This window comes from Ambystoma mexicanum, chromosome 2q (assembly GCF_040938575.1).
Source record: "Ambystoma mexicanum isolate Mex_15411 chromosome 2q, UKY_AmexF1_1, whole genome shotgun sequence".
NCBI classification, from domain to species: Eukaryota; Metazoa; Chordata; class Amphibia; order Caudata; family Ambystomatidae; genus Ambystoma; species Ambystoma mexicanum.
In genome coordinates, this window is record NC_090924.1 from 129,081,914 (window position 1) to 129,094,143 (window position 12,230).

Genomic DNA, 12,230 nt, shown 5'->3' on the forward strand with positions numbered 1-12,230 from the left:
TGAAGACGCTCAGCCTTTGCATCATTTAGGGACGAGGACGGGCTTTAGGAGCAAACGTTAGGAAGAGATACTCTTGTGCTACAATCCTCAAGAGGTACAACTGCCAAGTCAAATCCCTACATATTGTCTAGACTACTCTGCAAGTGTAGGCTCGTTGGTCTAGGGGTATGATTCTCGCTTCGGGTGCGAGAGGTCCCGGGTTCAAATCCCGGACGAGCCCATTGATTGGTGCCTGGCCCGATACTTTTTTACACATGTGTTTTTCAATTCTATAGACTGTGGACTGATGGATGGACAATGGTCGATGAACATTGGGCTTCCTAAGCCTCTTTGCGGACCGCCTCATTGCGCCATGCATTAAGGAGTCCCAAGTAGCTCTCAGTCACCTTTCTGGATTTGTTTGTTAATTCATGGCTGTCCCATACCAATGCCTAAAGAGGCCCTTACATCTTCAGACTGCACGGCCTCTCAGCTGGCACACTTGTCTGAGTGTTCATGCTTGTAACGCCGTGTGTGTGATGAGCTGCATTTGTAAAGCTTTGGGCGTGAGGCATTTGATAAGTGTTCAAACAGAGACAATTGCACTGTTACTTGACCCTATTCTCTCAACCGCCAGAGGGCATAGCATGCAGCAGTTTCTGTAGTGTAGTGGTTATCACGTTCGCCTTACACGCGAAAGGTCCCTGGTTCGAGACCGGGCAGAAACAGCAGAGGGTGGCATTTTACACTTTTCATGTTCCACCATCTCGAAGCTCAAGCCATGAACTTATTTGCAGTTGCAACGGAAGAAGCAGTTCCTCTGACACGCTTTGAAATAAATTCTGAGTAGACGAGCGCACTCACATTTGCTCCGAATATGTGATGAATTAAAATTGCATGCCTGCATATGTGCGTGCTTATGTATAGTTGGATGGAAAGCTGAGGGAGCAGTTGTGCAATGCTATTTCTTACAGAAGGGTGGCGCTGCTTTTCCCTGAGCAATGTTCATGCACCCAGGCAGATGTGATATTGGATTTTTCTTTTTTTCAAGGGCAAAAGAAAATTCCTAGCCCTCAGAGCTTCTGCCAATGCAGATCCGGTGCAAAATGAAGGCTCTCACTCGCTCACTTTGTCCACTTTCAATTGATCAGCAGACCGCGTTGGTGTTGTGCTAGATTTCTTCTTCTGTGCATCAACAGCTCTTTTATACGTACCCTTCACGGGCGAATGGAAGGGAGGGTGTGCCACCAGCTTCATTGATCCTGATGTCAATGTGCCAACACCTTCAGGACGAGAAGAAGAGCTATGAAGACAGTCAGAGCGTGCCGACTGGGGCATTCATTTGGCTCATACACCGACAAGGCTTTCAGCGGCAGGAACAAACTTCAGGAATAGGCATTCTTGGCCTCGAAGCCTAAGGGGGGTGGAAACGCTGAGTACAATTCCGTCAGATGATCACAGGACCGTGGCTCGTTGGTCTAGGGGTATGATTCTCGCTTTGGGTGCGAGAGGTCCGGAGGAGCCCGATCAAGGTGGGTAACTTGAGCTCCTTTTTTTTTTTTCCAATGTTATTTTCATTGGACAGACTCTCTGGCTTTCTCGGTAAGCAGTAGTCGATGAACAATTCACTTCCTGAACCTCTTTGCCTGCCATGTCCTTGCGACAAGCACTTTGTGTTCTCTGTTAGCTCTCAGTAACATTCCTTGATTTGCTTGTGAGTTTTGGCCGTCCGATCTCAAAGTGGAAATATGTCCTTCCCTCTGTACGCTGCATAGACCCTCAACAGGCATACTTGTATATGTGCGCATGCTTGATAGGACGTATGTTTTAGGCTGGATTGTGTGAGCTTCAGGCGCAAGGCATTTGATTAGTCTTTAAGCAGGTCCACTTGCAAAGCCCTTTGCACCTGTTCTCCCAGTCCCTACAAAGGGATGCAAGCAGTTGTTTCTGTAGTGTAGTGGTTAGCACGTTCGAGACCGGGCAGAAACACTCTCTGCTGGCATTTTACACAAAATCGTTTTTTTCCCCTTTTGTCACACACAAATGTAAAGTATGAACTTATTTGCGTTCCCATGGAAATAGCATATGCTCTCAAGAGCTTGAGAAATACACTGGGAAGGCAAGCATCCTCACATGTATTGTGTATATGGGGCCAATAATAAAATGCACGCGCCTTCATTTTGTGTATGTAATGTTGCAGAGCACAGAGAGGATTTCTTTTCCCTACTGCTGGGTATTTGGGTCTCTGGGATCACAGTTGGGTCCGCTCCGTCCTCTGAAATGGTGCATATTAGTTACATAGGTTAGTGTACCAAAGAAATATCACATTTTCATATACAGCTTCTTCATTTCTGTGTTCTGAGGGATTACCAGTTGTAAGAAATGCACTTGCCGGTACAGTGATTCCCTGGCTCTCTCTGGCCCGAGAAAGCTTTTCCTCTGAACTGGGAACAGAAGTTGGACTGCTTCTGCTGAACTTCCTGAAAGCATAGCTGGCGGGAGGAGGGACTTTTTGAGTGCTGGGAAAATTTGAGCTGGAAATTTGCATAGGCTGGACAGGGATTGCTTGGAGCAGCCAAAATATAATAACGGCCATGGCGCTCAAGTAAAGCAGAAAGCTTTTAGTATACACCTTTTGCACTCTTGTCAACGAAGCTGGGCTCTGTGAATGCTCACCCTACGCAAGAAAAGAGAACAGACTTTGCTGGTGACCTAAATATATATCTCGCCTGATCGAGCACGATCGAGCTCTGAGTGAGCAGCTGTGCAATGGTCATCTTTACCAAAGGGGAGATGCTGCTTTTGCCAGTGTCACGCCCATGCTCTCAGGGCTGGAGGGAGGAGGGCTGCTTTTTGTTTTTACAGGCAAAAGGAAAGGCCCAGCCCTCAGAGCTTCTGCCAATGCATATCCCAGCAGGTGCAAAATAAAGTCTCTCCCCCACCTTGCCAGCTGCAGATTGATCAGAAGACTGCTAGTCTAGTGTGTTGGGCCACTCTCTCTCTTCTGTGTATCGTCCCCTCTTATTACATAAACAGCATAAGAGGAAGGAAGGAAGGAAGGAAGGAAGGAAGGAAGGAAGGAAGGAAGGAAGGAAGGAAGGAAGGAAGGAAGGAAGGAAGGAAGGAAGGAAGGAAGGAAGGAAGGAAGGAAGGAAGGAAGGAAGGAAGGAAGGAAGGAAGGAAGGAAGGAAGGAAGGAAGGAAGGAAGGAAGGAAGGAAGGAAGGAAGGAAGGAAGGAAGGAAGGAACAGTGTATCGCAAGCACCTTTCACCCTGATGTCAATGGTCCACCAACCTTCGGGATGAGGAGTAGACCTGTGAAGACGCTCAGCCTTTGCATCATTTAGGGACGAGGACGGGCTTTAGGAGCAAACGTTAGGAAGAGATACTCTTGTGCTACAATCCTCAAGAGGTACAACTGCCAAGTCAAATCCCTACATATTGTCTAGACTACTCTGCAAGTGTAGGCTCGTTGGTCTAGGGGTATGATTCTCGCTTCGGGTGCGAGAGGTCCCGGGTTCAAATCCCCGACGAGCCCATTGATTGGTGCCTGGCCCGATACTTTTTTACACATGTGTTTTTCAATTCTATAGACTCTGGACTGATGGATGGACAATGGTCGATGAACATTGGGCTTCCTAAGCCTCTTTGCGGACCGCCTCATTGCGCCATGCATTAAGGAGTCCCAAGTAGCTCTCAGTCACCTTTCTGGATTTGTTTGTTAATTCATGGCTGTCCCATACCAATGCCTAAAGAGGCCCTTACATCTTCAGACTGCACGGCCTCTCAGCTGGCACACTTGTCTGAGTGTTCATGCTTGTAACGCCGTGTGTGTGATGAGCTGCATTTGTAAAGCTTTGGGCGTGAGGCATTTGATAAGTGTTCAAACAGAGACAATTGCACTGTTACTTGACCCTATTCTCTCAACCGCCAGAGGGCATAGCATGCAGCAGTTTCTGTAGTGTAGTGGTTATCACGTTCGCCTTACACGCGAAAGGTCCCTGGTTCGAGACCGGGCAGAAACAGCAGAGGGTGGCATTTTACACTTTTCATGTTCCACCATCTCGAAGCTCAAGCCATGAACTTATTTGCAGTTGCAACGGAAGAAGCAGTTCCTCTGACACGCTTTGAAATAAATTCTGAGTAGACGAGCGCACTCACATTTGCTCCGAATATGTGATGAATTAAAATTGCATGCCTGCATATGTGCGTGCTTATGTATAGTTGGATGGAAAGCTGAGGGAGCAGTTGTGCAATGCTATTTCTTACAGAAGGGTGGCGCTGCTTTTCCCTGAGCAATGTTCATGCACCCAGGCAGATGTGATATTGGATTTTTCTTTTTTTCAAGGGCAAAAGAAAATTCCTAGCCCTCAGAGCTTCTGCCAATGCAGATCCGGTGCAAAATGAAGGCTCTCACTCGCTCACTTTGTCCACTTTCAATTGATCAGCAGACCGCGTTGGTGTTGTGCTAGATTTCTTCTTCTGTGCATCAACAGCTCTTTTATACGTACCCTTCACGGGCGAATGGAAGGGAGGGTGTGCCACCAGCTTCATTGATCCTGATGTCAATGTGCCAACACCTTCAGGACGAGAAGAAGAGCTATGAAGACAGTCAGAGCGTGCCGACTGGGGCATTCATTTGGCTCATACACCGACAAGGCTTTCAGCGGCAGGAACAAACTTCAGGAATAGGCATTCTTGGCCTCGAAGCCTAAGGGGGGTGGAAACGCTGAGTACAATTCCGTCAGATGATCACAGGACCGTGGCTCGTTGGTCTAGGGGTATGATTCTCGCTTTGGGTGCGAGAGGTCCGGAGGAGCCCGATCAAGGTGGGTAACTTGAGCTCCTTTTTTTTTTTCCAATGTTATTTTCATTGGACAGACTCTCTGGCTTTCTCGGTAAGCAGTAGTCGATGAACAATTCACTTCCTGAACCTCTTTGCCTGCCATGTCCTTGCGACAAGCACTTTGTGTTCTCTGTTAGCTCTCAGTAACATTCCTTGATTTGCTTGTGAGTTTTGGCCGTCCGATCTCAAAGTGGAAATATGTCCTTCCCTCTGTACGCTGCATAGACCCTCAACAGGCATACTTGTATATGTGCGCATGCTTGATAGGACGTATGTTTTAGGCTGGATTGTGTGAGCTTCAGGCGCAAGGCATTTGATTAGTCTTTAAGCAGGTCCACTTGCAAAGCCCTTTGCACCTGTTCTCCCAGTCCCTACAAAGGGATGCAAGCAGTTGTTTCTGTAGTGTAGTGGTTAGCACGTTCGAGACCGGGCAGAAACACTCTCTGCTGGCATTTTACACAAAATCGTTTTTTTCCCCTTTTGTCACACACAAATGTAAAGTATGAACTTATTTGCGTTCCCATGGAAATAGCATATGCTCTCAAGAGCTTGAGAAATACACTGGGAAGGCAAGCATCCTCACATGTATTGTGTATATGGGGCCAATAATAAAATGCACGCGCCTTCATTTTGTGTATGTAATGTTGCAGAGCACAGAGAGGATTTCTTTTCCCTACTGCTGGGTATTTGGGTCTCTGGGATCACAGTTGGGTCCGCTCCGTCCTCTGAAATGGTGCATATTAGTTACATAGGTTAGTGTACCAAAGAAATATCACATTTTCATATACAGCTTCTTCATTTCTGTGTTCTGAGGGATTACCAGTTGTAAGAAATGCACTTGCCGGTACAGTGATTCCCTGGCTTTCTCTGGCCCGAGAAAGCTTTTCCTCTGAACTGGGAACAGAAGTTGGACTGCTTCTGCTGAACTTCCTGAAAGCATAGCTGGCGGGAGGAGGGACTTTTTGAGTGCTGGGAAAATTTGAGCTGGAAATTTGCATAGGCTGGACAGAGATTGCTTGGAGCAGCCAAAATATAATAACGGCCATGGCGCTCAAGTAAAGCAGAAAGCTTTTAGTATACAGCTTTTGCACTCTTGTCAACGAAGCTGGGCTCTGTGAATGCTCACCCTACGCAAGAAAAGAGAACAGACTTTGCTGGTGACATAAATATATCTCGCCTGATCGAGCACGATCGAGCTCTGAGTGAGCAGCTGTGCAATGGTCATCTTTACCAAAGGGGAGATGCTGCTTTTGCCAGTGTCACGCCCATGCTCTCAGGGCTGGAGGGAGGAGGGCTGCTTTTTGTTTTTACAGGCAAAAGGAAAGGCCCAGCCCTCAGAGCTTCTGCCAATGCATATCCCAGCAGGTGCAAAATAAAGTCTCTCCCCCACCTTGCCAGCTGCAGATTGATCAGAAGACTGCTAGTCTAGTGTGTTGGGCCACTCTCTCTCTTCTGTGTATCGTCCCCTCTTATTACATAAACAGCATAAGAGGAAGGAAGGAAGGAAGGAAGGAAGGAAGGAAGGAAGGAAGGAAGGAAGGAAGGAAGGAAGGAAGGAAGGAAGGAAGGAAGGAAGGAAGGAAGGAAGGAAGGAAGGAAGGAAGGAAGGAAGGAAGGAAGGAAGGAAGGAAGGAAGGAAGGAAGGAAGGAAGGAAGGAAGGAAGGAAGGAAGGAAGGAAGGAACAGTGTATCGCAAGCACCTTTCACCCTGATGTCAATGGTCCACCAACCTTCGGGATGAGGAGTAGACCTGTGAAGACGCTCAGCCTTTGCATCATTTAGGGACGAGGACGGGCTTTAGGAGCAAACGTTAGGAAGAGATACTCTTGTGCTACAATCCTCAAGAGGTACAACTGCCAAGTCAAATCCCTACATATTGTCTAGATTACTCTGCAAGTGTAGGCTCGTTGGTCTAGGGGTATGATTCTCGCTTCGGGTGCGAGAGGTCCCGGGTTCAAATCCCGGACGAGCCCATTGATTGGTGCCTGGCCCGATACTTTTTTACACATGTGTTTTTCAATTCTATAGACTGTGGACTGATGGATGGACAATGGTCGATGAACATTGGGCTTCCTAAGCCTCTTTGCGGACCGCCTCATTGCGCCATGCATTAAGGAGTCCCAAGTAGCTCTCAGTCACCTTTCTGGATTTGTTTGTTAATTCATGGCTGTCCCATACCAATGCCTAAAGAGGCCCTTACATCTTCAGACTGCACGGCCTCTCAGCTGGCACACTTGTCTGAGTGTTCATGCTTGTAACGCCGTGTGTGTGATGAGCTGCATTTGTAAAGCTTTGGGCGTGAGGCATTTGATAAGTGTTCAAACAGAGACAATTGCACTGTTACTTGACCCTATTCTCTCAACCGCCAGAGGGCATAGCATGCAGCAGTTTCTGTAGTGTAGTGGTTATCACGTTCGCCTTACACGCGAAAGGTCCCTGGTTCGAGACCGGGCAGAAACAGCAGAGGGTGGCATTTTACACTTTTCATGTTCCACCATCTCGAAGCTCAAGCCATGAACTTATTTGCAGTTGCAACGGAAGAAGCAGTTCCTCTGACACGCTTTGAAATAAATTCTGAGTAGACGAGCGCACTCACATTTGCTCCGAATATGTGATGAATTAAAATTGCATGCCTGCATATGTGCGTGCTTATGTATAGTTGGATGGAAAGCTGAGGGAGCAGTTGTGCATTGCTATTTCTTACAGAAGGGTGGCGCTGCTTTTCCCTGAGCAATGTTCATGCACCCAGGCAGATGTGATATTGGATTTTTCTTTTTTTCAAGGGCAAAAGAAAATTCCTAGCCCTCAGAGCTTCTGCCAATGCAGATCCGGTGCAAAATGAAGGCTCTCACTCGCTCACTTTGTCCACTTTCAATTGATCAGCAGACCGCGTTGGTGTTGTGCTAGATTTCTTCTTCTGTGCATCAACAGCTCTTTTATACGTACCCTTCACGGGCGAATGGAAGGGAGGGTGTGCCACCAGCTTCATTGATCCTGATGTCAATGTGCCAACACCTTCAGGACGAGAAGAAGAGCTATGAAGACAGTCAGAGCGTGCCGACTGGGGCATTCATTTGGCTCATACACCGACAAGGCTTTCAGCGGCAGGAACAAACTTCAGGAATAGGCATTCTTGGCCTCGAAGCCTAAGGGGGGTGGAAACGCTGAGTACAATTCCGTCAGATGATCACAGGACCGTGGCTCGTTGGTCTAGGGGTATGATTCTCGCTTTGGGTGCGAGAGGTCCGGAGGAGCCCGATCAAGGTGGGTAACTTGAGCTCCTTTTTTTTTTTTCCAATGTTATTTTCATTGGACAGACTCTCTGGCTTTCTCGGTAAGCAGTAGTCGATGAACAATTCACTTCCTGAACCTCTTTGCCTGCCATGTCCTTGCGACAAGCACTTTGTGTTCTCTGTTAGCTCTCAGTAACATTCCTTGATTTGCTTGTGAGTTTTGGCCGTCCGATCTCAAAGTGGAAATATGTCCTTCCCTCTGTACGCTGCATAGACCCTCAACAGGCATACTTGTATATGTGCGCATGCTTGATAGGACGTATGTTTTAGGCTGGATTGTGTGAGCTTCAGGCGCAAGGCATTTGATTAGTCTTTAAGCAGGTCCACTTGCAAAGCCCTTTGCACCTGTTCTCCCAGTCCCTACAAAGGGATGCAAGCAGTTGTTTCTGTAGTGTAGTGGTTAGCACGTTCGAGACCGGGCAGAAACACTCTCTGCTGGCATTTTACACAAAATCGTTTTTTTCCCCTTTTGTCACACACAAATGTAAAGTATGAACTTATTTGCGTTCCCATGGAAATAGCATATGCTCTCAAGAGCTTGAGAAATACACTGGGAAGGCAAGCATCCTCACATGTATTGTGTATATGGGGCCAATAATAAAATGCACGCGCCTTCATTTTGTGTATGTAATGTTGCAGAGCACAGAGAGGATTTCTTTTCCCTACTGCTGGGTATTTGGGTCTCTGGGATCACAGTTGGGTCCGCTCCGTCCTCTGAAATGGTGCATATTAGTTACATAGGTTAGTGTACCAAAGAAATATCACATTTTCATATACAGCTTCTTCATTTCTGTGTTCTGAGGGATTACCAGTTGTAAGAAATGCACTTGCCGGTACAGTGATTCCCTGGCTTTCTCTGGCCCGAGAAAGCTTTTCCTCTGAACTGGGAACAGAAGTTGGACTGCTTCTGCTGAACTTCCTGAAAGCATAGCTGGCGGGAGGAGGGACTTTTTGAGTGCTGGGAAAATTTGAGCTGGAAATTTGCATAGGCTGGACAGAGATTGCTTGGAGCAGCCAAAATATAATAACGGCCATGGCGCTCAAGTAAAGCAGAAAGCTTTTAGTATACACCTTTTGCACTCTTGTCAACGAAGCTGGGCTCTGTGAATGCTCACCCTACGCAAGAAAAGAGAACAGACTTTGCTGGTGACCTAAATATATCTCGCCTGATCGAGCACGATCGAGCTCTGAGTGAGCAGCTGTGCAATGGTCATCTTTACCAAAGGGGAGATGCTGCTTTTGCCAGTGTCACGCCCATGCTCTCAGGGCTGGAGGGAGGAGGGCTGCTTTTTGTTTTTACAGGCAAAAGGAAAGGCCCAGCCCTCAGAGCTTCTGCCAATGCATATCCCAGCAGGTGCAAAATAAAGTCTCTCCCCCACCTTGCCAGCTGCAGATTGATCAGAAGACTGCTAGTCTAGTGTGTTGGGCCACTCTCTCTCTTCTGTGTATCGTCCCCTCTTATTACATAAACAGCATAAGAGGAAGGAAGGAAGGAAGGAAGGAAGGAAGGAAGGAAGGAAGGAAGGAAGGAAGGAAGGAAGGAAGGAAGGAAGGAAGGAAGGAAGGAAGGAAGGAAGGAAGGAAGGAAGGAAGGAAGGAAGGAAGGAAGGAAGGAAGGAAGGAAGGAAGGAACAGTGTATCGCAAGCACCTTTCACCCTGATGTCAATGGTCCACCAACCTTCGGGATGAGGAGTAGACCTGTGAAGACGCTCAGCCTTTGCATCATTTAGGGACGAGGACGGGCTTTAGGAGCAAACGTTAGGAAGAGATACTCTTGTGCTACAATCCTCAAGAGGTACAACTGCCAAGTCAAATCCCTACATATTGTCTAGACTACTCTGCAAGTGTAGGCTCGTTGGTCTAGGGGTATGATTCTCGCTTCGGGTGCGAGAGGTCCCGGGTTCAAATCCCGGACGAGCCCATTGATTGGTGCCTGGCCCGATACTTTTTTACACATGTGTTTTTCAATTCTATAGACTGTGGACTGATGGATGGACAATGGTCGATGAACATTGGGCTTCCTAAGCCTCTTTGCGGACCGCCTCATTGCGCCATGCATTAAGGAGTCCCAAGTAGCTCTCAGTCACCTTTCTGGATTTGTTTGTTAATTCATGGCTGTCCCATACCAATGCCTAAAGAGGCCCTTACATCTTCAGACTGCACGGCCTCTCAGCTGGCACACTTGTCTGAGTGTTCATGCTTGTAACGCCGTGTGTGTGATGAGCTGCATTTGTAAAGCTTTGGGCGTGAGGCATTTGATAAGTGTTCAAACAGAGACAATTGCACTGTTACTTGACCCTATTCTCTCAACCGCCAGAGGGCATAGCATGCAGCAGTTTCTGTAGTGTAGTGGTTATCACGTTCGCCTTACACGCGAAAGGTCCCTGGTTCGAGACCGGGCAGAAACAGCAGAGGGTGGCATTTTACACTTTTCATGTTCCACCATCTCGAAGCTCAAGCCATGAACTTATTTGCAGTTGCAACGGAAGAAGCAGTTCCTCTGACACGCTTTGAAATAAATTCTGAGTAGACGAGCGCACTCACATTTGCTCCGAATATGTGATGAATTAAAATTGCATGCCTGCATATGTGCGTGCTTATGTATAGTTGGATGGAAAGCTGAGGGAGCAGTTGTGCAATGCTATTTCTTACAGAAGGGTGGCGCTGCTTTTCCCTGAGCAATGTTCATGCACCCAGGCAGATGTGATATTGGATTTTTCTTTTTTTCAAGGGCAAAAGAAAATTCCTAGCCCTCAGAGCTTCTGCCAATGCAGATCCGGTGCAAAATGAAGGCTCTCACTCGCTCACTTTGTCCACTTTCAATTGATCAGCAGACCGCGTTGGTGTTGTGCTAGATTTCTTCTTCTGTGCATCAACAGCTCTTTTATACGTACCCTTCACGGGCGAATGGAAGGGAGGGTGTGCCACCAGCTTCATTGATCCTGATGTCAATGTGCCAACACCTTCAGGACGAGAAGAAGAGCTATGAAGACAGTCAGAGCGTGCCGACTGGGGCATTCATTTGGCTCATACACCGACAAGGCTTTCAGCGGCAGGAACAAACTTCAGGAATAGGCATTCTTGGCCTCGAAGCCTAAGGGGGGTGGAAACGCTGAGTACAATTCCGTCAGATGATCACAGGACCGTGGCTCGTTGGTCTAGGGGTATGATTCTCGCTTTGGGTGCGAGAGGTCCGGAGGAGCCCGATCAAGGTGGGTAACTTGAGCTCCTTTTTTTTTTTTCCAATGTTATTTTCATTGGACAGACTCTCTGGCTTTCTCGGTAAGCAGTAGTCGATGAACAATTCACTTCCTGAACCTCTTTGCCTGCCATGTCCTTGCGACAAGCACTTTGTGTTCTCTGTTAGCTCTCAGTAACATTCCTTGATTTGCTTGTGAGTTTTGGCCGTCCGATCTCAAAGTGGAAATATGTCCTTCCCTCTGTACGCTGCATAGACCCTCAACAGGCATACTTGTATATGTGCGCATGCTTGATAGGACGTATGTTTTAGGCTGGATTGTGTGAGCTTCAGGCGCAAGGCATTTGATTAGTCTTTAAGCAGGTCCACTTGCAAAGCCCTTTGCACCTGTTCTCCCAGTCCCTACAAAGGGATGCAAGCAGTTGTTTCTGTAGTGTAGTGGTTAGCACGTTCGAGACCGGGCAGAAACACTCTCTGCTGGCATTTTACACAAAATCGTTTTTTTCCCCTTTTGTCACACACAAATGTAAAGTATGAACTTATTTGCGTTCCCATGGAAATAGCATATGCTCTCAAGAGCTTGAGAAATACACTGGGAAGGCAAGCATCCTCACATGTATTGTGTATATGGGGCCAATAATAAAATGCACGCGCCTTCATTTTGTGTATGTAATGTTGCAGAGCACAGAGAGGATTTCTTTTCCCTACTGCTGGGTATTTGGGTCTCTGGGATCACAGTTGGGTCCGCTCCGTCCTCTGAAATGGTGCATATTAGTTACATAGGTTAGTGTACCAAAGAAATATCACATTTTCATATACAGCTTCTTCATTTCTGTGTTCTGAGGGATTACCAGTTGTAAGAAATGCACTTGCCGGTACAGTGATTCCCTGGCTCTCTCTGGCCCGAGAAAGC

The 12,230-nt window shown here is 47.3% G+C and overlaps 8 non-coding genes across 8 annotated transcripts; all 8 read left to right on the forward strand.

The window, feature by feature from the left end:
• The first annotated feature begins 148 nt into the window (after positions 1 to 148).
• TRNAP-CGG (transfer RNA proline (anticodon CGG)) lies at positions 149 to 220 on the forward strand. The gene has a single exon. It is a non-coding gene; the product is annotated as a tRNA-Pro (tRNA).
• A 414-nt stretch (positions 221 to 634) lies between these two features.
• Positions 635 to 707, forward strand: TRNAV-UAC (transfer RNA valine (anticodon UAC)). Its single transcript has one exon. It is a non-coding gene; the product is annotated as a tRNA-Val (tRNA).
• Positions 708 to 3,444: 2,737 nt separating this feature from the next.
• On the forward strand, positions 3,445 to 3,516 carry TRNAP-CGG (transfer RNA proline (anticodon CGG)). Its single transcript has one exon. It is a non-coding gene; the product is annotated as a tRNA-Pro (tRNA).
• Positions 3,517 to 3,930: 414 nt separating this feature from the next.
• On the forward strand, positions 3,931 to 4,003 carry TRNAV-UAC (transfer RNA valine (anticodon UAC)). The gene has a single exon. It is a non-coding gene; the product is annotated as a tRNA-Val (tRNA).
• Positions 4,004 to 6,725: 2,722 nt separating this feature from the next.
• TRNAP-CGG (transfer RNA proline (anticodon CGG)) lies at positions 6,726 to 6,797 on the forward strand. The gene has a single exon. It is a non-coding gene; the product is annotated as a tRNA-Pro (tRNA).
• Positions 6,798 to 7,211: 414 nt separating this feature from the next.
• Positions 7,212 to 7,284, forward strand: TRNAV-UAC (transfer RNA valine (anticodon UAC)). The gene has a single exon. It is a non-coding gene; the product is annotated as a tRNA-Val (tRNA).
• Positions 7,285 to 9,967: 2,683 nt separating this feature from the next.
• On the forward strand, positions 9,968 to 10,039 carry TRNAP-CGG (transfer RNA proline (anticodon CGG)). The gene has a single exon. It is a non-coding gene; the product is annotated as a tRNA-Pro (tRNA).
• Positions 10,040 to 10,453: 414 nt separating this feature from the next.
• On the forward strand, positions 10,454 to 10,526 carry TRNAV-UAC (transfer RNA valine (anticodon UAC)). Its single transcript has one exon. It is a non-coding gene; the product is annotated as a tRNA-Val (tRNA).
• Positions 10,527 to 12,230: the final 1,704 nt, after the last annotated feature.